The following is a 25,044-nucleotide window of genomic DNA, read 5'->3' on the forward strand; positions in this document are numbered from 1 at the left end:
CATAGTAAGCGCTTAACATATGCCATAAAAAAAGTAGATGTTCTGAAGTCAGAAAAAATTACGAGAATGCAGAGAAGGAGAGGTTAGCAAGAAAGATTTCGGAGCCATCCGCTTAGAGGTGGTAGTTGAAACCGTAGGTGTGGGTGAGTTAAGGGAGAGAATACAAACTGAAAAGGGATGGGGACCCAGAACAGAGCCAAGCCCAGTTAGGTTGAGGAAGAGCCGCTGATAGATTTTGAAGGCCTAGCCAAAGAGGTAGGAAGAGAGCTAGAAAAAAACTGTCAGAAAATCCTCAAGATAGTGTTTCTAGAAAGGTGTGGTCTAGAGTGTGAAAGACAGTTGAGAGATTGAGGAGGATTGGTATGGGGAAGAGTCCTTTCGATTTGGCAGGAAGGAGGATACTGACCACTTGAGAGAGAGAGAGTACTCTTAATGGAGTGAAGGGGGTGGAAACTGGATTGTAGAAGGTCATGGAGGGAATCGGAGGAGAGAAAGTGGAGATTTTGGATGGGAAAGAGAGGAGGGAGTTGGGGTGATAGTGGAGTCCATAGAATTTTGTGGGGGGATAGGAAAGGCAGAAAGGAGGAAGCCAGTCAGAGAGCAAAAGGGTTGAAAATGGCTGCCATAGGATACAGTGATTGATGATGAGATCCAGTGTGTGTCCAAGTTTATGAGTTCCGAAATGATGCTTGCAAGCGTGAAGTGGTGACTTCATGTGGAACGTACAAGGGGTGCAGGGGAGGGCTTTGGTCTCACCTCAGGGCAGGTGAATGCCTAGCATGGAGAACTGAGTGAAGGACACCACAGAAGAACCCCGAGAAGCAGCATGGCCTAGTGGAAACAACCCGGGCCTGGGAATCAGAGGAAGTGGATTCTAATCCCGGTTCTGTCATGTGTCTGCTGTCTGATCTCAAGTGGATCACTTCAATTCTCTGTGCCTCAGTTACCTCATCTGGAAAATGGGGATTAAGACTGTGAGCCCCAGATGGGACAGGGATTGGGTCCAACCTGATTAGCTTGTATCCACCCCAGAGCTTAGAACAGTGCTTGACCCATAGTAAATGCTTAACAAATACCACAATAATTGTTACTATTATTATTAATAACAATTATTATTAATATTAGTAATAACCCTTGGGTTTTTGTTGGGCAGGTCAGTGTATTTTTGAAGTTGCAGGGATATTGAAAGACAAATGATCGAGCAGGAATGCTGGGCAAACTTGAATCACGACAGTGTTATCTAGAAAGGAAACCTTTTGCTCTTCTGGCAAAAGGTTTGAAAGGAATGAGAGACAAGGAGGCCCTATCCACTCCGCCACGCTGCTTCTTAAGTTCTAAAGCTTATAAAGTTGGATGCCCTTCTCTCCACAGAGTGCAACCTAAGCACGTCTTTCTGTCCAGGGTTTTATTAAGACATAACTAAAACGACTCTTCAGGCAAAGGTTGTGTTTGTAGTGAGGACTTTTTTTTCCCTAATGTTCCGATTCTATTACCTCCACCCACCTCTCCTTTTATTTGTCTAGGAATGCTCATCGTCAACCGTTAAAATGAAGGGAGGATTTTGAAAATGCTGCCTTATGACTCACTGCTCTCAAGTGATGCTCAAATTGAACTGGAGAAGTTAAACTTAGTATAAGCTGAGCCTTTGGGTACTATCCAGCACTTAGTGCCTCACACATAGTCTGCGCTTAACAAATTCCATAATTATTATTGTCAGAGAAGCAAGGGACCAGGTCCCCTCTTCTGGGTTATCTGGCAGCCCATGGAAAACAGGTGCAGGGAGGAAGATTATCTTTGGATAATAATAATAATAATAATTATGGTATTTTTTAACCACTTATTGTGTGCCAGGCACTGTACTAAGTGCTGTTGTAGATAAAAGATAATCTGGTTGGACTTAGTCCATGTCCCCTATGGAGCTCACAGTCCCAATCCCCATTTTACAGATGAGGTAACAGGCACATAGAAGTGAAATGACTTGCCCAGAGTCACACAGCACATGGTTTTTTGGCACTCCACAGTTGTATCTGTCGCCTCCGTACCCTGCATGCATTTTTCATGTCACGCCTAAGTGTTTTTCTTTCCTGAATCTTTTGTATTCTAATTTATTATGCCTCTTAAGAAGGGATTCTCTTGTAACCTTTTCTGTGACAGGGAGAAAATGTTTTCCTTAACTTCTTCTCGATAGTTTGTGCTGAACAAACTACCCCAGGCTCTTCCTAAGAGACTAGTTGCCATATTCAAACAAGAACATGCAGAAGTGGTTTCAGCCCCTCACCCTTATAGCTTGCACTCCCCTAAGATACAGTCCTACCCTTTTTTCTGAGCCTATTAGGCGGGGCTGGGGCTGGAATTAAGGCTTCTAGTCACTGTGGAACTTATTGCCAAGGGGAAGAGTGGAAAATTTGGAACCAGCGTTCTGGCTTCTGGAGCTTTAATTGCACATTTATCATGGTAACAGGCACTCAACACGTCGTTTCCCGAGTACTTAGCAATTAAAAGTCCAGAGGTGAGTTAGAGGGGACAAAAGGAAGGAACTAAAAGCAAAATACCACAGTGAGAAACAGAAGAGCACTTTCATCCTCACCATCTTTTTTCCTGTGTCTGTTCTCCCCAGCCTGTCACCACCACAGCGGTTACCCACAAGCTTTCACTCCTGGATGTTAGACCCCCAAGGCCACAGGGACCCCTTCCTTTTCCTGCCTTCCTGCCGTAGGCCATAAGCTCTGTATGGGCAGGGGTCAGTTTGTCAATTTTATTGAGCATTTACTATGTGCAGGGCACAGTACTAACAATCGCATCCTTTCCAAGAGTCTAAAAGTTGGGTTGTCATGGAGATGCCTTCCCTCCTGCAGTGGAGTGGGGTACCATCATGGCAGTGGAAGGAAGGGGAGAGGGAGACTTCACCCCTTAAAGCCCAGAGTTGTGACAGAAAGAGAGAAGGGTAGAAATTTCCATTACTAGAGGCACATCTAAGAGACTGTAAGCTCCTTGTGGGCAGGGAAAGTGTCAACCAACTCTGTGTTTTGGACTCTCCAAAGGCTTAGTATGTGCCCTGCACACAGTTAGCCATCAGTAAATAAGATAGATATCTCTCTGCCAACCTCTTCCCACAGCCCGCCTCTGACCTGGAATGCTCTCCCTCTTCATATCCGACAGACAATTATCCTTCCTACCTTCAAAGCCCTTATTGAAGGCACATCTCCGCTGAGAGGCCTTCCCTGACAAGGCCCTCATTTCCTCTTCTTCCGCTCCCTTCTGTGCCCCCTAATTTGCTCCCTTTATTCTCTCCTCCCTCAGTCCCACAGCACGTGCCCATATCCATTAATATATTTCTATTAATGCCTGTCTCCCTCTCTTGACTGTAAGCTCATTGTGCGCAGGGAATGTATCAACTAACTCTGTTATATAGTAGTATTTTACTCCCCTACAGGCTTAGTACAGTTTAGTACAGTGCCCTGCACACAGTAAGAGCTCAATAAATATGACTGACTGATTGAATGGTTGAGAACAGATTGTGATCCCCAGGCGGGACAGGGGTTGGGACTAATTCCCACTTGTGTTCTCTTTTCCAACACTCAGAATAGTGTTCAGCGCATAATAACTGCTTTATACATACTGGTGATGCTATAAGCAAGCCTGCACTGGGAAGTTCGAGATCCTGTCTCATGAGCTTTCGCCTACTTCCAGTTTCCACGAGGAAGCTGGCTAGGAGAAAATTAATTGGAGGTCTTTTCATTTAAAAGTCAGTTTAATTATGAGAGGAAGGTGCTACAGTCCCAAGACCATGGGAGGAAAAGTCATGTTTTGGTTAAATATTAATATTCAGAGCTGTGTTGATTAGCTTCACTCCAGTTGCTAAGCAACAGGGTGCTTTGTTTGAAGGCTTTTCAGAGCTTTTTCTGTGGTGGGGTAGGGGGCAGGGACCCAACTAGTAATATCATGGCATAGTAGATAGAACACAGGCCCGGGAGTCAGAAGGTCATGGGTTCTACTCCCGGCTCTGCCGTTTGCTGTGTGGCCTTGGGCAAGTCGCTTCACTTCTCTGGGCCTCAGTTACCTCATCTGTAAAATGGGGATTAAGACTGTGAGCTCCATGTGGGACAGGGACTGTGTCCAACCCTATTTGCTTGGATCTACTCCAGTTCTTAGTACAGTGATTGAAACATAGTAAGCACTTAACAAATACCACAATTGTTACTGTTATTGTGAATTCAGTTTGTGCAAACAATTTTACAGCGGCTCTAGGGTAAACACCTCCTACAGAATTCTCTGTGACTGGCGCAAGAATCGCTAGGGGAAAATGCTGGTGTTTCTGTTCCTAGTGGTAAGTGTTTAAGAGTGGGTCACAAGGGCTATACAGGAATATCCCTACAAAGTATGAAAAAGGCTCGAACATAAATCCACCCTAAAAATGAAAATAAATAAAAACTTTACCGACCTGCAAGCCAGTGTTACTTCCTCAGCCCTTAAATTAATAAATACTGCCAGCTAGCTGAACAAGTGATAACCATTTTTATTTTGCTTCCCTCTTCCCCAGCCCCCAGTTTCTGTTGGTCACTTCTTTTCTGTTTCCCATGAATGAATTTCCAAAGCACAGAGAAACTATCAGGTTGGCGATGTTTGGTCTTATTCCCTCGGTGAGAAAAGTACACCCTAAGTATAAATTAGATACTTTGTGAGGAGCCTCAGGGTATATAATTTCACTGATAATCCATCAGTGGTATTTATTGAGCAGTTATTCCGCATCGAGCTCCATCACCCACTTCACAAATTTGTCACCTTTCCCCTACCTTCCCTCTAGACTGTAAGCTCATTTTGGGCAGGGAACATGTCTACCAACTCTGATATATTGTACTCTCTCAAGCGCTTACTGCACACAGTAAGCGCTCAATAAATTTGATTGATTGATTGAAGTGAAAGCCAACATGGCCTTTACAAGGCAGTCAGCTCTTCCATATTCATCATCAGTGGCATTTATTGAGCACTTACTATGTGTAGAGCACAGTACTAAGCACATGAAAGAGTACAATACAATAGAGTTGGCAGACACCTTCCCTGCCCAAGACTAAGCTATTCCCTTCGCCAGGTAGAGAATATTTTCAATTAGCTCATGACGGCACATGAGCAGAATCAAGGAGTCCCTTTTTATTTATTTTTTTTGGTATTTAGGCACTTTTTAAAGTGGTATAATGGTATTTGTTAATCACTGCTCTAAGCACTGGAGTAGATATAGGTTAATCAGGTTGAACCCAATCTGTGTCCCATGGGGACTAACAGTCTTAATCCCATTTTACAGATGTGGTAACTGAGGCACAGAGATGTTAAGTGACTTGTCCAGGGTCACACAGCATGTATCCTGCCTATAACCCATGTAGGATTTTTGCACCTGTGTATTGATGAGGGGTGTCCACTTCAGTGCTTTGCACATAGTAAGCACTTAACAAATACCATCATTATTATTACAATACTGATGATTATATTCAAAGAGAGCCAGCTAGTTGTGGGCAGGCAGTGTGTCTGATACATTGTTGTATTGTACTCTCCCAAGTGCTTAGTACAGTGGTCTGCACAAAGTAAGCACTCAATAAATATGATTGACTGACAGCTTTGTCCTATTTCATGTATTCTGCAGCAGTACCCTGAGACTTCACTCTGGGTTTCTCTTTGTGGAAATCTCCACCTGGCAGCAGGGTAAGGCTAAGGCTGCCTGATATTTGGTGAATGTTATCAGCCGCTTGGATTAGCAGAGTGAGAATTGGAAAGGCTGCGCTGTATGTGTTTTAGAAGATAACGAGTTTCTTAAAGCCTCAAACTCATGGAGCTGTTAATAATAATCTGTTGCAAGAGAGGAAAACAGCTGTAATGAGGTCCTTAATAAAACCCCTGTCAGTGATCAAAATTTTTTTAAAAATAATATTAAAAATACAATTCAAATGCCTGAAGCCCATTGGTTATTTGGAATCTGGTGCCTCCAGAATGCACTGCAAACCCTGCCATTGTCTTTGTGATGTGATAATATGAGGACATGTCCTTTGAAGGGAAGAACAGCATGGCCTATCAATCAGTCAATCAATCAATTGTACTTACTGAGCATTTAGTTTGTGCAGAGTGCTGAACTAAGCACTTGAGAGAGTACAAAATAACAGAGTTGGCAGACACATTCCCAGACCACAGTGAGCTTCCAGTCTAGAGGACAGACATTAATATAGATAAATAAATTACAGTTATGTGCTTAAGTGCTGTGTGGCTGAGGGAGGGGTGAATAAAGGGAGCAAATTGGGGTGATGAAGAAGAGAATGGGAGAAGAGGAAATGAGGTCTTAAGGGAAGGCCTCTTGGAGGAGCTGTGCCTTCAGTAAGACTTTAAAGGTAGGAAGAGTAATTGTCGGATATGAGGAGGGAGGGCGTTCCAGGCCAGAGGCAGGATGTGGGCAACAGGTCGGCAGGGAGATAGATGAAACTGAGGTACAGTGAGAAAGTTGGCATTGGAGGAGTTAAGTGTTTGGGCTGGGTTGCAGTAGGAGGGCGCAAGGGGACTGAGCGCTTTTAAAGCTTATGATGAGTAGTTTCTGTTTGGTCTGGTGGTGGATGGGCAACCACTGGACATTCTTGAAGAGTGGGGAAACCACGGACTGAATGTTTTCATAGAAAAATTATCTGGGCAGCAGAGTGAAATATGGACTGGAGTGAGGAGAGACAGAAGGCAGGGAGGTCAGCAAGGAGGCTGCTACAGTAATCAAAGCAGGATAGGATAAGTACTAGGATTAACGTGATAGCAATTTGGATGGAGAAGAAAGGGAGGATTTTCGTGATGTGAATGTTGAACTGACAGGATGTAGTGATAGATAGAATATGTGTTCAATGAGAGAGAGGAGTCAAGGATAATGCCAAGGTTACGGGCTTGTGAGATGATAGGATGGATGGTGCTGCTCTCTACAGTGATGGGAATATCAAGGGGAGGACTGGTTTTGGATGGGAAGATAAAGAGTTCTGTTTTGGACATGTTAAGTTTGAGGTGACAAAAGGACATCCAAGTAGAGCTGTTTTGAAGGCAGGAGGAAATATGAAACTGCAGAGAAGGAGTGAGAGATCAGGGCTGGAGATATAGACTTGGGAATCATCCCCATAAAGGTAGTATTTAAAGTCATGGGAGTGAATGAGCTCTCCAAGGGAGTAGGTGTAGATGGAGGATAGAAGTGGACCCAGAACTGAACCTTGAGGCACTCTCACAGTTAGGGAGTAGGAGGCAGAGGAGTAGCCCGTGAAAGAGATTCAGAACGAGAGGATGGGGAGATAGGAGGAGAACCAAGAGAGGACAGTGTCAGTGAAGCTGAGGTTGAATAACATTTCCAGGAGAAGCAGGTGGTCAACAGTGTCGAAGGCAGCTGAGAAGTTGAGGAGGATTAAGATGGAATAGAGGCCATTGGATTTGGCAAGAAGGAGTTAATTTATGACCTTTGAGAGGGAGGTTTCTGTGGAGTGGAGGGGACAGAAGCCAGATTGGAAGGGGTCAAGGAGAAAATTGGAGGGGAGGAACTTGAGACAGCGGGTGTATTTGTTAAGCGCTTACTATGTGCCAGGTACTGTACTAAGCTCTGGGGTAGATATGAGCTAATGACATAGACTTAAACTGTTTGCTAAATCTGCAGATTTTCTCTTAATCTTTGGGCTCTGAAAACTGAGGACCCAGATCTTTATTTATTTATTTTATTTGTACATATCTATTCTATTTATTTTATTTTGTTAATATGTTTTGTTTTGTTTTTTTCTCTGTCTCCCCCTTCTAGACTGTGAGCCCTCTGTTGGGTAGGGACCGTCTCAATATGTTGCCAACTTGTACTTCCCAAGCACTTAGTACAGTGCTCTGCACACAGTAAGTGCTCAGTAAATATGATTGATTGATTGATTGATTGATTGAAGGGTCAGCATGTAAAAAGTGTGGGAGCACTAAACTTCCAAAAGTAAGAGTCCTCTAATAATGATAATAGTAATAACAATAATAATAGTAGTAAGAATAATTGTGGTATTAGTGCTTTCTATGTGCCAAGCACTGTCCTAAGTGATCGGGTAGATGCGATATAGTTCAGACTCAATTCCTGTCCCCACATGAGGCTTACAGTCTTGGGTGGGGAGGAGAACAGATATTTAATCCCCATTTTACAGAAGAGGCAACTGAGGCAAAATTAAGCGTTGTCCAAAGTCACACCGTAGATGAGTGGCAGAGCTGCGATTAGAACCCAGGTCATCTGACCCCCAGGCCTATGCTCTTTCTGCTAGACCACACTGCCCCTGTCTGAATCTGAGAGGAGCCAGTGCTTTTAGACTTCACTTTTGGGGTAGACAGAGCTTTGGGAATGGGGTTGAGGCAGGGCTGGGGCTCTGATTTGCCATAGCCATATCTTTAGAATCCCAGAGATTTCCCTGTCCCATCAGGACTGATGCCTCTCACCCACTGCCATCTTTGGGGTGCAGAGGATAAGTCAAGTGGGCCTGGTGGACACTGACACCACTTCTCCTCCTTCCCCCTTTGGATGGTTTCAACTGGAACCAGGCCTCAGAGACCAGAAGGAGTGAGCGAATGGAGGGATAGTCCTCCGAAACTCCTGCGGGGTGGCGGGAGTTTTCCGTGTGGAGGTCCCTGGCCTGGGCACTGGTTAGCTGAGAGAAAGAAATGGCAGAGAAGGAAGGCAGCTCACCTTCAAGCCTATCTCAGCACCTTTATGATGTCTTTCTGTCAAGTCTTTCACATTTCCTTTGGTTCACTCTCTCTCCTTCTGGTCTTGGAGGCTGGGACAAGGGTTGGTGCCCAGAGTCCCCATCTTTTCCATCCTCCCAGGTGACAGGTCCTGGGTATGATGTGAGGGTCCAGATGGGACTGCAGGTGGATTTTTGGGGAGGGCATTGTGGCTTGGGCTTCCGGGGTCAGCTGCAGATAGTAGGCTATTGACTGCCTCGGGGCAGGATGCCAGAGTGGGCAGCAGTGTGGTTCCTCACAAAGATGGGGGAGGCGAGGACTATTTGTCCCTCTGGACCTCTCTAAGATGGCTGCAGCTGGGCCATTTGTTATGCAGGACAGAAGCAAAGCATTAGTGGAGCAGAAGTTGAGGATCTCGCAGTTGAACAAATTTTTCTCCACCTTGAGGAAGCTGGCCCTGTGTAGAATCCCTTCCCTGGTTCGCCACGACATTTATTTTCTGTCATTTGTGTGCTCTTTTATGTGCTGGTGCCACCACCACCACCACTCTCAGCAGGAATGAAATTCCCTGGAAATCGAACCATTGGGAGTCAAAGACGCCAGAAGTCAATTGACCTCAACTAGTGTGGGGGAGGGTAATCAGTCATTCTTACAGAGCCTCATGCACATCTTTGGCTTACAAAAATGTCCTTTATTTTTAGGCTGCCTTGAATTTTGTGGGGGTCTTTTAGAGGTGGGAAGAGATACTGACTTTAATAGGGAGGTGGTTGTCCACGTGTAACCGAAGCCCCATCTAAGTGACTTGCCCAAGGTCACCCAGCAGTCAAGTAGTGGAGCCACGGTTAGAATCCAGGCCTCCTGACTCCCAGGCCCACGGTCTTTCCACTAGGCCAAGTTTCCTTGCTCTTTGTCATTTCAGACTACTCTTCCCCCCACTCAGCCCACTTTATTTTAATTAAGGCCCTCTCCCCCAAATAAAACCTCTTCTGGTTTTTCCCCCCCACAGGGCATTAAAACCTGAAGGAGCTGTGATTCCTCGGTCACCACTGAGAACATTGTGTAATCTCTAGTGGTGGACTCAGAGTTAAGGTAGGATTTCAGCTTCGGGCACTGACTGTGGTCAATATTTCTTCTTGTCCATTCGGACTTTAAAAAGGGGTCTTGAAATTCCAGGAAGCCGGCTTCATCACTGTCCATTCAGGGATCCTTTGCTTGCAAAGGGATTTGGGGGAAACTTTATATTCTACCTCCCTGGTTGGTGGGTATTTACTTAAAAGTCCCCCTTAAATAATGGGTAATACCTCTGACCTACTCCAAGATAAATCAGGAGGGATAGCAGAAGCTTATGTTCACGCTGTGTGTCTCCAAAGATGAAAGCTGATCTAACTCAGGAAAGACCAAACAACTGAGTTGGAAGCACTTACCAGGAGTGGAGATGAACCTTGGGCAAGTCACTTCACTTTTCTGGGCCTCAGTTACCTCATCTGCAAAATGGGGATTAAGACTGCGAGCCCCATGTGGGTCAGGGACTAAGTCCAAACTGATTAACTTGTATCTATCCCAGCAGTTAGTACAGTGCCCGGCACATAGAAAACACTTAATGATTCCCATTTAAACACAGAATAAAAAAGCCAACTGTGGCTCCAGCCTGAGGGCTTTGTGGGGAGGGGGTGTCAATGGAGGCCTCCCTCACCCCCACTATAGAATTTGGCCAGTAGCTTTGCCCCAGAAGCGACAAGATGGTGACTGTGATTTTGGTTCATCTCTGAGGTCAGCACAGGACTTCCCTCTTTCTGTTGGACCTGGCCCTGGGTTGGAGGTTTGACCCAGTCCTCTCTGAATTTGGAGGTTTGTTGGGGTCCCATTGGGTCCAAGGTCTGAACAGGGGGTTTACTTCCCCAAAAAAACTGGGCTTAAGAAGGAGGCCTTTTTTTATCTCTGCAGGGCCATAAGGTAATAATTATAATGATGATGGTATTTGTTAAGCATTTATTCTGTGTCAAGCACTACTCTAAGCCTGGGGTAGATACAAACTAATCAGGTTGAACACAGTCCCTGTCCCAGTTGGGGCTCACAGTCTTGACCCCCATTTTCCAGGTGTGATAACTGAGGCCCAGAGAAGTGAAGTGACTTGCCCAAGGTCACATAGCAGATAAGAGGCAGAGCTGGGATTAGAACCCATGACTTTCTGACTCCCAGGCCCGGGGTCTATCCTCTAGGCCATGCTGCTTCCCCAAACAGCGAGGTGGGGTGAGGGTGGAGGTGGTCACAAGGAGGACCACCTGGTGATGGAGTTCCTCTTTTTTTTTAAGGTTTTTGTTAAGTGCTTACTGTGTGTTAGACATTGTTCTAAGTGCTGGGATAGGTACATGTTAATTAGGTTGGACCCAGTACCTGTCTTGCATGGATTTCGCAGTCTAAGTAGGAGGGAGAACAGGTATTTAATCTCCATTTAACAGAAGAGTAAAGTGAGGCACAGAGAAATTAAGTGTCTTGACCAGCATCACACAGCAAGGAATTTGAACACAGGTCCTCTTATTTCTCCCAGTTGCAGCTCAGGAGCAACCCTAGAAATAGTCCAGGGAGCCTCCGGCAATATACGCAGACTTTCTTTTCCAGTAGAAATCTGGGAGCATTGGGGTGGGGGAGGAAGGAAGAGTGGGCATTCACAACACTCCTAGTGCCATTGCCATTTTGTTTTGCAGTTGTCCAGTATAAGGTGGGATCTTTGAAGTGTATGGATTTTTGTACAGTGCTCTGCACACAGTAAGCGTGCACATTGAATGAATGAATGAATCTTTTGATCCATGTGGTTTAGGCTGCTCTCACTATTGCAGCAGTTCTGAAAATGGTTGCCATATTTCCTCTTGAGGTGAATCGAGTTCATTTCTAGGCCAATTTGTACTTTCATTGGAATGATTTAAGGTTATTTGAACAGAAGGAGCAATGAAATTAAGATGCTTATAATTCCCTCTGGATTGTAAACCCCTCTAGATTGTGAGCTCGTCCCTCTAGACTGTAGGCTCATTGTGGGCAGGAAACGTGTCTACCAACCCTGTTATATTGTACAGTAAATATGATTGATGGATTGAAAGTAAATAAATGGCCTAAGTCATGGTACATGTATGAAATTTTGGCTAGGGAGCCAGAATAGGATTTGGGGGTTCATGTGCGGACAACTGCTTTGGAAAGCACTGTATGATTTTGAATGGTATGACTGTGGTCATCAAGCTTTCATCATTTTTCTGAACACTTACTGTTCAAGTAAAGCGAGTTAAACTTTCCAGTGCATGTAATTATTTAAAGGTAACAGTATTTATTTTGCAGTGGCTCAAAGGCCTGAGTGATTTCTTTCCACTCAGATGATTCATACTTTGGTTAAAGCAAAGTGATGAGTTTTGAAAAGGGGTGTCTGTTATGCTCTTATTATGTACAAGATCACTTGTGCACTTAGTGCAGTGCTTGGCAAGTACCATTCTTCTTGTTATTACTAGTGATTGGTAATGCAGAAACGCAAAGCTCACTGCTTTTGATAATAGGTTCATTGAGAAAGGTTCATTGTCTAAGTTATTAATTGGAGCTCAAAATTATTCTATTCCCAGGGTGGGGAGGGGGGAATCTTCTAGTCTCTCCCATAGTGTCAACCTTTTTTAATGAGTAGCCTGAACTCTGACTCAAACGAGTACAAGGTTCACCTCTTTCAGGAGGCCTCTTCAAAGGACCAGGCCTCACTGTGTGATTGCTTTGACCTTTCCACGAGAGCTCCGAAAAATCTTCTCTCAACCCAAACTGTGGCATCTTGGGCGGGCTTAAAGAGAGGAAGAATTTATATGACACCTCCGTGTTGGCCCACATGTATACCGGATGTACCCGCAAGCACATATATGTTTGTGAACATATTGACATAAAAATGTCCATCTTCCCGGCTGGCTATTTTTCATCCTCGCTGCTGACATTATTGCATTAAAAGTGCAATACTGAGCGAGGATAAGATAGTCTTAAATCAGCTCGAAGAAAGCAGTATGGGCTGAAAATATGAAAACAACCACGCAGGCAATTAATCTTCTGTGCCTTCCACTTCAGAATCAGCCTAACTACTCTCTCCACATAGCTTTCGGAAGGGACAGCGTCCTAAAAGATATATGAACATCCTGTGTGAGCCATTCGGAGGCTCCCGTGGGAACACCGAAGGCTGAGAATGCTTTTTTCAAGGAATTTTATATACTGCATTTCGCCGCCGTGGTTGTGGTTATTTCTTTTCCACATCCTCAGGAAATCAGATTTTGTTCAGTCAGATGCAGTGGGCCATTTTTGTCCATCTGTGACATGCAAATTTAACACAGAACTAGGAAGAAGTCATCGTCATCAATGACTCTGCACACAGTAAGCACTCAATAAATACGATTAATTGATTGACATTTGAGTGCCTGCTGCATACAGATTTCTGTACCAAACACCTGGGACAGTTGAAGTGGGTGGAGAACAGGTCTGCCTCTCCGAAGCACTTAGTACAGTGCTCTGCACGTAGTAAGCACTCAGTAAATCCCACTGAATTGAATGAAAGTGAAGGAAGACACACATGCTTCCGCCCTCAAGGAACTTTTGATCTAATGGGAGAGGCAAACCAAAATTATCTACAGGTGGTGGAAGAAGGGGTGGTAGAACAAGGTGGCCTAGTGGATAAAGCATGGGGCTGGGAGTCAGAAGGACCTGGGTTCTAATCCTGGCTCTGCCATTTGTCTGCTGTGTGACCTTGCACAGGTCACTTTACTTCCCTGTGCCTCTGTTGCCTGATCAGTAAAACGGGGATTAAGACTGTGAGCCCCGTGTGGGACATGGACCGTGTCCAACCTGATTAGCTTGTATAATAATGATGGTATTTGTTAAATGCTTACTATGTGCCAAGCACTGTTCTAAGTGCTGGTATAGATACAAGGTTACTAGGTTGTCTCATGTGGGGCTCACAGTCATAATTCCCATTTTACAGATGAGGTAACTGAGGCACAGAGAAGTCACTAAATACGATTGATGATGATGATGAAGTGGCGGAGTCGGAATTCGAGCCCACGACCTCTGACTCCCAAGCCCGGGCTCTTTGCACTGAGCCACGCTACTTACAGAAGTTAGGAGGCCTTCCCAGACTGAGTCCCCTCCTTCCTCTCCCCCTCCTCCCCCCTGCCTTACCTCCTTCCCTTCCCCACAGCACCTGTATATATGTATATATGTTTGTACGTATTTGTTACTCTATTTATTTATTTTACTTGTACATATCTATTCTATTTATTTTATTGTGTTAATATGTTTTGTTTTGTTCTCTGTCTCCCCCTTCTAGACTGTGAGCCCACTTTTGGGTAGGGGCTGACTCTCTATGTTGCCAACTTGTACTTCCCAAGTGCTTAGTACAGTGCTCTGCACACAGTAAGCGCTCAATAAATACGATTGATTGATTAAATGACCTGCCCAAAGTCACACAGCTGACAAGTGGCGGAGCTAGGATTAGAACCCATGACCCCTGACTCTCAAGGCTGTGCTCTTTCTACTAAGCCACGCTGCTTCCCTCGGGCTTGGTACAGTGCCTGGCATGTAGTAAGCGCTTAACAAATACCACAATTATTATTAGTTAGTATTATTATTATTGTAACTGGAGAGGAGGAATCTAGGGGTCAACTTTCCAAGCTCAACTTGAGCGTGAGGATGAGGACTGGGATGGGACAGACTTCAGAGAGCTGTTAGGTGATCAGTACACCATTCTGGGCCCCTCTAGACTGTAAGCTCCTCGTGGGCAGGGAATGTATCTGTTGTTACTTTGTACTCTCCCAGTGTGCTGCCCACAGTAAGCAAAATCATTGTAGTAAGTGTAATATTACAGTTATCTCGGAGAAGCAGCGCAGCCTAGTGGATAGAGCATGGACCTGGGCGTCCAAAATACCTGGGTTCTAATCCCGGCTCTACCACTTGTCTGCTGTGTAACCCTGGGGAAGTCACTTCACTTCTCTGGATCTCTGTTCCCTTATCTGTAAAATGGGGATTGAGACACGTGAGACAGGGAACATTTCCATCCCAATTTGCTTGTATTCACCTCAGTGCTTAGAACAGTGCCTGGCACATAGTGAACGCTTAACAAATCGCTCAGTGGAAAGAGCACGGGATTTGGAGTCAGAGGTCTTGGGTTCGAATTCAGGTTCTGCCACATTCATTCATTCATTCAGTTGTATTTATTGAGCGCTTACTGTGTGCAGAGCACTGTACAAGCGCTTGGGAAGTACAAGTTAGCAACATATAGAGACGGTCCCTACCTAACAGTGGGCTCACAGTCTAGAAGGGGGAAACAGACAACAAAACAAAACATATTAACAAAATAAAATAAATAGAATAAATATGTACAAATAAAATAAATAGAGTAATAAATACGTACAAACATATATACAGGTACATGTATATACATGTCTGCTGTGTGACCTTGGGCAAGTCATTAACTTCTCGGAGCCTCAGTTACCTCATCTGTAAAATGGGGGTGATGACTGTGAGCCCCACATGGGACAACCTGATCACCTTGTATCCCCCCAGCACTTAGAACAGTGCTTTGCACATAGTAAGTGCTTAACAGATGCCATTATTATAATTATTAAATACCATTAAAAAAAAACCAAGGAGAAGCAACATGGCTGAAAGGAAAGGGCATGGATCAGGGAGTCAGGATCTGGGTTCTAATCCCAGCTCTGCCAGTTGCTTGCTGTGTGACCTTGCGCAACTCACTCAACTTCTCTGTGCCTTAGCCCTCCTAGACCGTATTGTATAATACAGTCCTCTTCTATTTAGACTGTAAACCCCATGTGGGACAGATTAACTTGTATCTACTCCAATGCTTAGAACAGTAGAACAATGCTTAGAACAATGCTTAGAACAATGCTTAGAGAAGCAGCGTGGCTCAGTGGAAAGAGCCTGGGCTTGGGAGTCAGAGGTCATGGGTTCAAATCCCAGCTCTGCCACTTGTCAGCTGTGTGACTTTGGGTAAGTCACTTAACTTCTTTGTGCCTCGGTTACCTCATCTGTAAAATGGGGATTAAGACTGTGAGCCCCACATGGGACAATCTGATCACCTTGTATCCTCCCCAGCGCTTAGAACAGTGCTTTGCCCATAGTAAGCGCTTAACAGATGCCATCAAAAAAACCCCCCAAAAAACAGTATTTGACCCATAGTAAGCGCTTAACAAATACCATAAAAAACCCCCCACCATCCAGGAAGTTTCCTCAGATTTCAGAGTTCCCTTGTTTTCAAGTAAGCTCCTTCTTTCTTGGGAAATTAAAATCCTTTCCATCTCCTCTCACCTATCCTTGTGCTCGGGCTGTGCCGGTGGGCATTTTACAACATGTGGTTTGAGCCCCAACTCAGTTCAGCTGAGTCTGGACAGCTAATAAACTCTGACGCCCCCACAATTGGATCATTTATTTTACCGAGTCTCCTCCCTGATTATAAGCTCCTTGAGGGCTGGGACTATGTCATCTAACTCTATTAATAATGGTGGCATTTGTGATGCACTAATTATACGTCAAGCGCAGTACTAACCATCTAGATACAAGATGATCTGACTGCTGTAGTCTCCAAAGCGCTCAGTATTATATTTTTTTTGTGGTATCTGTTAAGTACTTACTAGGTTCTAGGCACTGTACTAAGCCCTGGAGTAGATACAAGTTAATCAGGTGGACCCAGCCCATGTCCCACATGGGGCTCGTAATTTTAATACCCATTTTTACAGATGTGGTAACTGAAGCCCAGTGAAGTGACTTCTTACTCCCAGGCTCTTGCTCTATGCTCTAGGTATAGTTAGTGCTCTGCACAGGCGCTCAAAAAATGCAATTGATTGGCAGTCTGGGTCCTGCAGAGGTCCTTGCTGACGAGAGTAGGGGGGCCACCACCGGGGTGAAGACTGGCCCCAGACCTGGCTCTTAGGGTTGGGATGGTTGTGAATAATTGAGCCAGAGATGGAGCAATGAGTCATCTGAGGACGCTTCCCTCCTGGCCAAAGTGAAGAGCTCTTCTTATGGTTGCTCTTACAGAATTGATCTCCATTATTTTTTTCCCTGTGGATCTGTCCTCTCGATGTCTCTCCCTGGCTTGCGCTCTCACTCTCTCCCTCCTCTTTCAGATTGCCAGCTCACTGTGAGCCGGGTACTGTGTCTGAATCAATGTACTGGAAACTTCCTTCAGCACTTTGAAGAGCGCTTTAACTGTTGGCAGTACTCATTATTGCTCCTGCCCTGGTGTCTTCCAACTCTGTTGCATTGTACTCTCCCAAATGCATAGTACAGTGCTCTGCAGGCAGTAAGCACTCAATAAATACAATTAGCAAATACTATTATTATCATTATTTTTTATGGTGTCTGTTAAACACGTATGTTCCAGGCCCTATACTAAGTGCTGGGGTAATAATAATAACAACAGGCCCTATACTAAGTACTGGGGTAATAATGATGATGATGATGGTATTTGTTAAGCACTTACAAGGTGCTGAACTGTGTTCTAAGTGCTGGGGTAGATACAAGCTAGTCAAGTTGGACCCAGTCCCTGTGCCCCATGGGGTTCACAGCCTTAATCCCCATTTTACAGACGAGGTCACTGAGGCCCAGAGAAGTGAAGTTGCCCAGGGTCACCCAGAAGACAAGTCGTAGAGCTGGGATTAGAACCCAAGTCCCTTTGACTCTCAGGCCCATGCTCTATCCACGGGGCCCTGCTGCTTTTCATATATCATATTATTAATGATATAATAATAATAATGGTATTTGGTAAGCTCTTGCTATATGCCAAGCACTGTTCTAAGTGCTGCGGTAGATACAAGCAAATCAGGTTGGACCCAATCCCTGTCCCACATGGGACTCACAGTCTTAATCCTCATTTTCCAGAGGAGATCACTGAGGCCCAGAGAAGTGAAGTGACTTGTCCAAGGCCACACAGCAGATAAGTGGTGGAGCCAGGATTAGAATCCAGGTCCTTCTGACTCCCAGGCCTGAGCTCTAACCACTAGGCCAGGCTGCTTCTCATCTATCATATTATTATTATAAATATTATTATTATTAATATCGGGTACACCCCCACCCGCTAACTTCGGGATACCTCAGCCATATGTGACTTAATAGGTGGGCTGCAGCCCATCTGACCTCTCCCTTTCTCTTTGCCAAAGAACTGGCATGCATGTCAGTGTCCCAGGCGGAGCTCCTGTCTTTGTCAGTCCCCCCGCACTCCTGGCCGATCCCGCAGCAGCGGGCCGGGCCCCCAGATACGCTGCCATCTGGACAGCCGACACAAAGGCCGGGTGAGGAGGTGACAGGGAAATCGTGCCCCCTTTTGTTGTTCCTCATCAGATGTGTCATCTTTGGCTTTCTCTCGGTCTCTGTCTCTCTCTTTTTTTCCCTCCATTTGCCAAAGGAGCTTCGGTTGTAAGATGCAGTAGAAGGAGTGTGGTCTAGTGGATAGAGCATGGGCCTGGGAATCAGAAGGACCTGGGTTCTAATTCCAGCTCCACCACTTATCTGCTGTGAAACCTTGGGGAAGTCACTTCACTTCTCTGGGCCTCAATTACTTCATCCATATAATGGGGATTGAGATGGTGAGCCCCATGTGAGACAGGGACTGTGTCAAACTTGATGTACTTGCATCCACCCCTGTGTTTAGTACAGCGCCTGGCACATAGTAAGTGTTTAACAAATACCGTCATTATTTGTGTCAAACTTGATTTACTTGCATCCACCCCCGTGCTTAGTACAGCGCCTGGCACATAGTAAGTGTTTAACAAATACCACCATTATTATTATGAGAAAACTGAGGCCCAGAGAAGTGAATTGCCAAGGTCAGTAAATTCGATTGACTGACTGATTGACCTTGGACCCGGATGGACCAACCCAGGAATGACATTGCGTACGGCCTCAAGATCGGTCCGGTTGGTGGGGGGGGGGGGCGGGGGGAGATTGTGCTCCCGTTCAATGTCAGTGCGGCTCTGTAAGCCGGGCGTTCGTATTTCGTCCGGGTTTTGTCCGTGACTCTCTCCCAAGAGCCTGAAACTACCTATGCACAGCAAAAAGCAGGCTTTGTATCTTACATGGGAAGGTGATTGATTATTAGAGCTGAGTAAACCTTCAGCATTTCTTCCCGAGACCCGAGCAGCATTCTATTTTAGTTGGTAAGCATATTTGCTATTTTTGGTTACATCTTTCCCTCTCCCCTTCCCCCCATCAGCTCACTCTGACCCCCACCTCCCCTACACACACACACAAACACACACACGCACACATACACGAGAAATTCTGTCAGGATATTTTTGGCTGATTCTCAAAAAGTCAAAAAAATCAATCGTCTTTCTTCATGCTCAGAAGGCCCCCTTCTCCCCCACCCCTTCCCCCAGGGAATCAGAGTAGAGCAGCAGGGGGAGGTTCTGGGTGTTTCTTGTCTCTGAAGGCCACAGCAAATGAAATATTAAAAATGAAGGAGCGTCTGGATGACTCACTCCCTCTAAAGTGCCTGTCCTGCTGGGTTCTGCACAGTAAGCAGAGGGAGGGTACAGGAAGCCTGCCATTTCGTGAAGAACTTGCTTCTTCCTGGCCCAGTGGCGCTCAGGAGTGGCTGTGTGAGCCTTCTGAGGGAAGGAGCAGGAGAGAAAAAATTCTGTTTGAAATTGGCCCTCTCTCTGGCCAGACAGTGGCCCTTCTTGCCGGATTCCCTCCGGGGTTCTCCTGGCCATCGCCTCCCATTGCTGCAGAAGAGAGGCCACTAGCTTTCTCCTAAGACATCTTGCTAGATCCAGGCTATTCTGGTGTGTGTGGGGGGTGGGGGGTATCTAGAATACCAGGCTATTCTGAAATTTAAAAATGCCACATATTCCTCCTCGCTGATCTTCCTGCTTCCCCACTCTAGACCATACTTCACTCTGCTGACTGGATTATTTTTCTAAAACACCATTCTGGACCTATCTCCCCACTGCTTCCAGTGGCTGCCTGTTCCACTCTGTATCACGCATACTTTTTGACGACTGGCTTTGAGATACTCCATCAATTCTCATCTCTTCCCCCTCCACCGTCACACCCATACACACCCTTAAACTAATCTTCTTCATTCCCCTACATTTTAGCTTGCTTGCTTCCTCTCAAGCCAACCTACTCACTGGGTCTCATTCTCATCTCTCTCATCAGTCTCATCTGTAAAATGGGGACTAAGACTGTGAGTCCCATGTGGGACAACCTGATCTCCTTGTATCTTAGTACATAGTAAGTGCTTAACAAATATCATCATTATTATTATTATCAGTCAGTCAGCTGGAAAAGCAGCACAGCTTAGTGAATAGAGCTCCTGCCTGGGATTTCGAAGGAACTTGGTTCTAATCCGACTCTGCCACATGTCTACTGTGTGACCTTGGGCAAGTCACTTCACTTCTCTGGGCCTCAGTTCCCTCATCTATAAAATGGGGATGAAGACTGTGGCCCCATGTGGGACAGGGACTGTGTCTAACCTAATTAACTTGTAATTACCCCAGTTCTTAGAACAGTTCTTGGAACATAGTAAGTGCTTAACAAGTACTATAATAACAATAATCATATTTATTGAGCGTTTACTGTGTGCAGAGCACTGTACTAAGCACTTGGAAGAGTAAACAGACACAGTCCCTGCCCATAATGAGCTGTTGCTTACACCCACCCCTCACATCTGGCAGACCTCTCCTCTCCCCATCTTCAAGGCCTTTTGGAAATCCTCAAGTGCTTAGTACAGTGCTCTGCACACAGTAAGTGCTCAATAAATACAGTGGATCGATTGAATGAATGAATGAATGAACTAATGAAATCACATCTCCTCCAGAAAATTTGGTCTAAAAGGCACCCTGATTTTGATGATTTTCTCATTAGGGCCTTTTGGAAATCCTCAAGTGTTTAGTACAGTGCTCTGCACACAGTACGTGCTCAATAAATACAGTGGATCGATTGAATGAATGAATGAATTAACTAATGAAATCACATCTCCTCCAGAAAGTTTGGTCTAAAAGGCACCCTGATTTTGATGATTTTCTCATTAGGGCGAGCAGAGTCATCATCATTTCTTAATTTCTTCCTTCAGAAGACCCAGTATTACTTGTCTTTGTAAGCCCTTCCGTAAATGTTCCCTAATTTACTGTCCTTAGTTTCTTTTAATAATCCCATTTGCAGAGGAAATGGCAGGGGAAAAAAATGGCTTTGGAGACCAAAACATCACTTGGGGACATAAATCTAAATTTTTTCTGTTCATGCTGCCTCTCTTCCTCTATCTTCTTGTTCCCCTCCCCTGTCTCCTCAGGCCTCTCCCTGCTTGTCTTCCTTGCACCTCCTCCCTCCCCTTCCACTTTCCCTTTGCTCCTCTGTCTAGTCTTTCCACCATTTCTTCTCCATTCCCTTCCCCCTTTCCTTATTTTTCCACTCAGAATTTAAACTAAAATTTTCTAGAAAGTGAAGCATCGTGTCTTTACCACTGACGTGTTTCTTAAAAAAAACCCTTAATCTTGCTTTTTTGCATTTTAGATTTTAAACTCCTTGAGGGCAGGAATTATGGGTTTGTTGTTGTTGTTGTTGTTGTTTTTCAAATTTTAATTATACCATTCATTCATTCATTCAATCTTATTTATTGAGCACTTACTGTGTGCAGAGCACTGTACTAAGTGCTTGGGAAGTACAAGTTGGCAACATATAGAGACAGCCCGTACCCAACAGTGGGCTCACAGTCTAGCGTTATGCCCAGTCAGTATACTTTGTCTACAACAAATAGAAAAAATTCAGTCCAAAAGCATCACTTTTCATTCATTCATTCAATCATTTTTATTGAGCACTTACTGTGTGCAGAGCACTGTACTAAGCGCTTGGGAAGTACAAGTTGGCAACATATAGAGACGGTCCCTCCTCAACAATGGGCTCAGGGAGCCGAGTGTTCTACCGTTAATTAGCTAATGTTTGTCCAGGGCTTGAAAAATGAAAAGTACTGTCTTGGTCTTAAATATTATTATTATTATTGTTGTTATTATTATTAGCCCCATTTCTGCTAGAACTGGCTTTCTTTAATTGGGACTGGATAATAGCTTCATCTTCCTAATTGGCTGGGATGTGGCTAGAAACCAATTTCACTTATGTATTCCGTGGCTTTCACGTTCTATCTTATTGGGTCACTTCTGAGACCTTGCACTGGCTTCTGGGAAGATGCTCGGGCTGCTGATCAACACTCAATTAACACCTCTTCCTCGTAGCCTAGCGTGAACTTCTTAAATTTAAAAATTTCAGGGGACCACTTAAAGTGGAATTAAAGTGCAAGTGCAATATTTAAGATGCATGAAATTGTTTTATGCATTATCACATTAACTAGCCCTGAATTTATGCAGTGCGTATAAGCAAGGGGCAATTAAAGTGCAGAAGGAAAAAAAATATAGATAGGCTTGGTGTCTCGTCCTCTTTTATACCTGTGAAGATATCTGCTTTGTAAAATTCCAAACATCCTGCCACGAGGAAGAATTGTGTAATGCAAAAGTTTATGTGTCTATCTACGATTTGCTGATTCCTTCTGTCCCCCTCAGGATCATACCTGGAGAGTTTCTGGTACTCTACCAGTATCTGCTATTGGAGGGGGCATCAAGCAGGGGCATATCCATTTCATTCCTAGCTTGGGCAGTGGCTAGTGAGTGGAAGGCAATGTGTTACATGTCAAAACTCACCTGTGCTGGGCAGCAGTGGCATGGGAGAGAGTTGAGGGCGAAGACTCAAGTTTACTGTGTGGAAGAAGGCAATGGTAAACCACTTCTGTTTTCTTTTTTCTACCAAGAAAACTCTGTGGATACACTACCAGAACTATTGCAGGTGGAGGTGGGGCATTCTGGAAGAGATGTGTCCGTGGAGTCGCTATGCGTCGGAAACAACTCGACAATGTAAGACAAGACAAGATTCCTTTGGGCCAGGACAATTTATATCTGGACCGCGAATCCCTATTCAACAGAGATATGCAGTTAGAGCATTAATATGGACTGGATTGAGGAGAGACAGGAGGCAAGGAGGTCAGCAAAGAAGCTGGTAATAATATGGTAGCCAAGGTAGGATAGGATAAGTGCTTGGGTCACCATGATAGCCATTTGGATGGAGAGGAAAAGGCAGATTTTAGTAATCTTGTGAAGGCAGAATCGACAAGATTTGGTGACAGAATGAGTATGTGGGTTGATTGGAAGAGCCGAGTCTAGGATAATGCCAAGGTTCTGGGGCTTATGAGGCAGGGAGGAAACAGGATTTCTGAAGTTCTTATTGTGTGCAGAACACTGTGCTAAGCCCTGGGAAAGAATGCACAACTGGAAACTACATATGGTCTCTAACCCTTGTGGCGGCTCATTTTAATAGCCAGGGTAAAACGTCAAATGGTGGGTTTTTTATCGTATTTATTAAGCACTTACTATGTGCCAGACACTGTACTAAGTGCTTGGTTTTGCCACCACATCACCTATGTACATATACACCTACGTTTTGCTACTTCCTTTGTCTGTAATTGGCTTTAATGTCTGTTTCACCCACTAGATTGTAAGCTCTTTGAGGACAGGGAATTGTATCTTACCAACTGAATGGCACTGTATTGTAGGACAGTGCTCTACACACAGGAAGCGCTCAATAAATACCATTGATCGGTTGATGAGCCGGCAGCACAAGACAGAGCAGCCTAGCCTACAGCAATCAGAAAGGAATGCCTCTCTTAGACCAACCCCATGGAGTATTCATTCATTCATCGCATTTATTGAGCCCTTACTGTGTGCAAAGCACTGTACTAAGCGCTTGGGAGAGTACCATACAACAAACAGACACAGTAAATGGACAACTGTTTCATGTACAGCAAGTAGCAAGTGTGGTAGTAAGGAGCATAGGGTAGTCTTGACATACACCCTGGGCACGATGCATCATAATGCCCCAAGAATTTATCCTATCCTTCTTTGACTATTGCTCTAACAAAAAAATGCTCTAACTGTGAACTAATTATGGACAGGGAACATCACTGTTTATTGTTGTATTGTACTTTCCCAAGCGCTTATTACAGTGCTCTGCACACAGTAAGTGTTCAATAAATACAAATGAATGAATATAATTTGGCCTACTGGAGAGAGCATGGGGCCAGGAGTCAGGCGACCTGGGTTCTAATCCTGGCTCTGCTAATTCTTTGCTGTGACTTTGGGCAAATCATTTCTCTGTGCCTCAGTGTTCTCATCTGTAAAATGGGGATTCAACACCTGTTCTCCCTCCTACTCAGACCTGACACATGGTGCTTTATAAATACCTTTAAAAAAAAGTGAGGTATTAGTGCTAAAGTAAGCATCCATCCCCTTGGTGACATCCTCAACCAAAAGTGAGGCCTTGTTCTCTTTGTAAGAAGCTCCTATCACCTCCAGTTGCTTTAGTATGCACCTGGAATTGTGGAAACAAGATTTCCCGACAACAGGATTGACCATAGCTCACATTCTCCTCTGCCTGGCAGAAACCATATACTGCCAGCTGGAAAAACAAGGGATAATGAAGGAAGATGTTTCTGACATAAACCCCCCTGAGGTCGCTGCACTGAGCTGGGCTGGGCTGTCATCATTACTTATTAACCATGGGCTTGATCCCTTGGATAGCCAGAGACAGTAAAATATTCTCTGGGAGTAAGGCAGTCAAATGGAAGAGGGGCATTCGCACTTCCAGGTAACCCATTATATTTTTAATAATAATGAAAGTAATAAAATATCTGTGGCATTTATTAAGCTCTTACTAGGTGCCAGGGACTGTACGAAGTGCTGGGGTGGATACGAGCAGATTGGGTTGGACACAGTCCCTGTCCCATGTGAAGCTCACAGTCTCAATCCCCATTTTACAGATGAGGGAACTGAGGCTCAGAGAAGTGAAATGACTTGCCCAAGGTCACATGGCAGACAAGCAGCAGAGCCAAGATTAGAACCCACGACCTGCTGACTCCCAGGTTCGTGCTCTATCCACCATACCAGGCTGCCTCGAAGAGATGCTGTGACCCAAGAAAGGGGACTTTTAAATGCAGGGAGAGTGGGTTCGGATGAGAGGGAATGGCAAGGACCATGAAATACGTGGTGCCACAAACAGTCTCAATCTTGACCTTTTAGTCCCTGCTTTGAGTGAGTACCTCAACCAGGAGGCTCTCCTCTGTGCTCGCCAGGAGACTGTGAGCTCCTTGAGAAGCAGCGTGGCCTAGTGGATAGAGCCTGCGCCTGGAAATCTGAAGGACCTGGGTTCTAATCCTGCTCTGTATTGGTGTGTCACCTTGGGCAAGTCATTTCACTTCTCTTTGCTTCAGTTTTCTCATCTGTAAAA

The sequence above is a fragment of the Tachyglossus aculeatus genome, chromosome 18 (genome assembly GCF_015852505.1).
Source record: "Tachyglossus aculeatus isolate mTacAcu1 chromosome 18, mTacAcu1.pri, whole genome shotgun sequence".
Classification (NCBI taxonomy): Eukaryota; Metazoa; Chordata; class Mammalia; order Monotremata; family Tachyglossidae; genus Tachyglossus; species Tachyglossus aculeatus.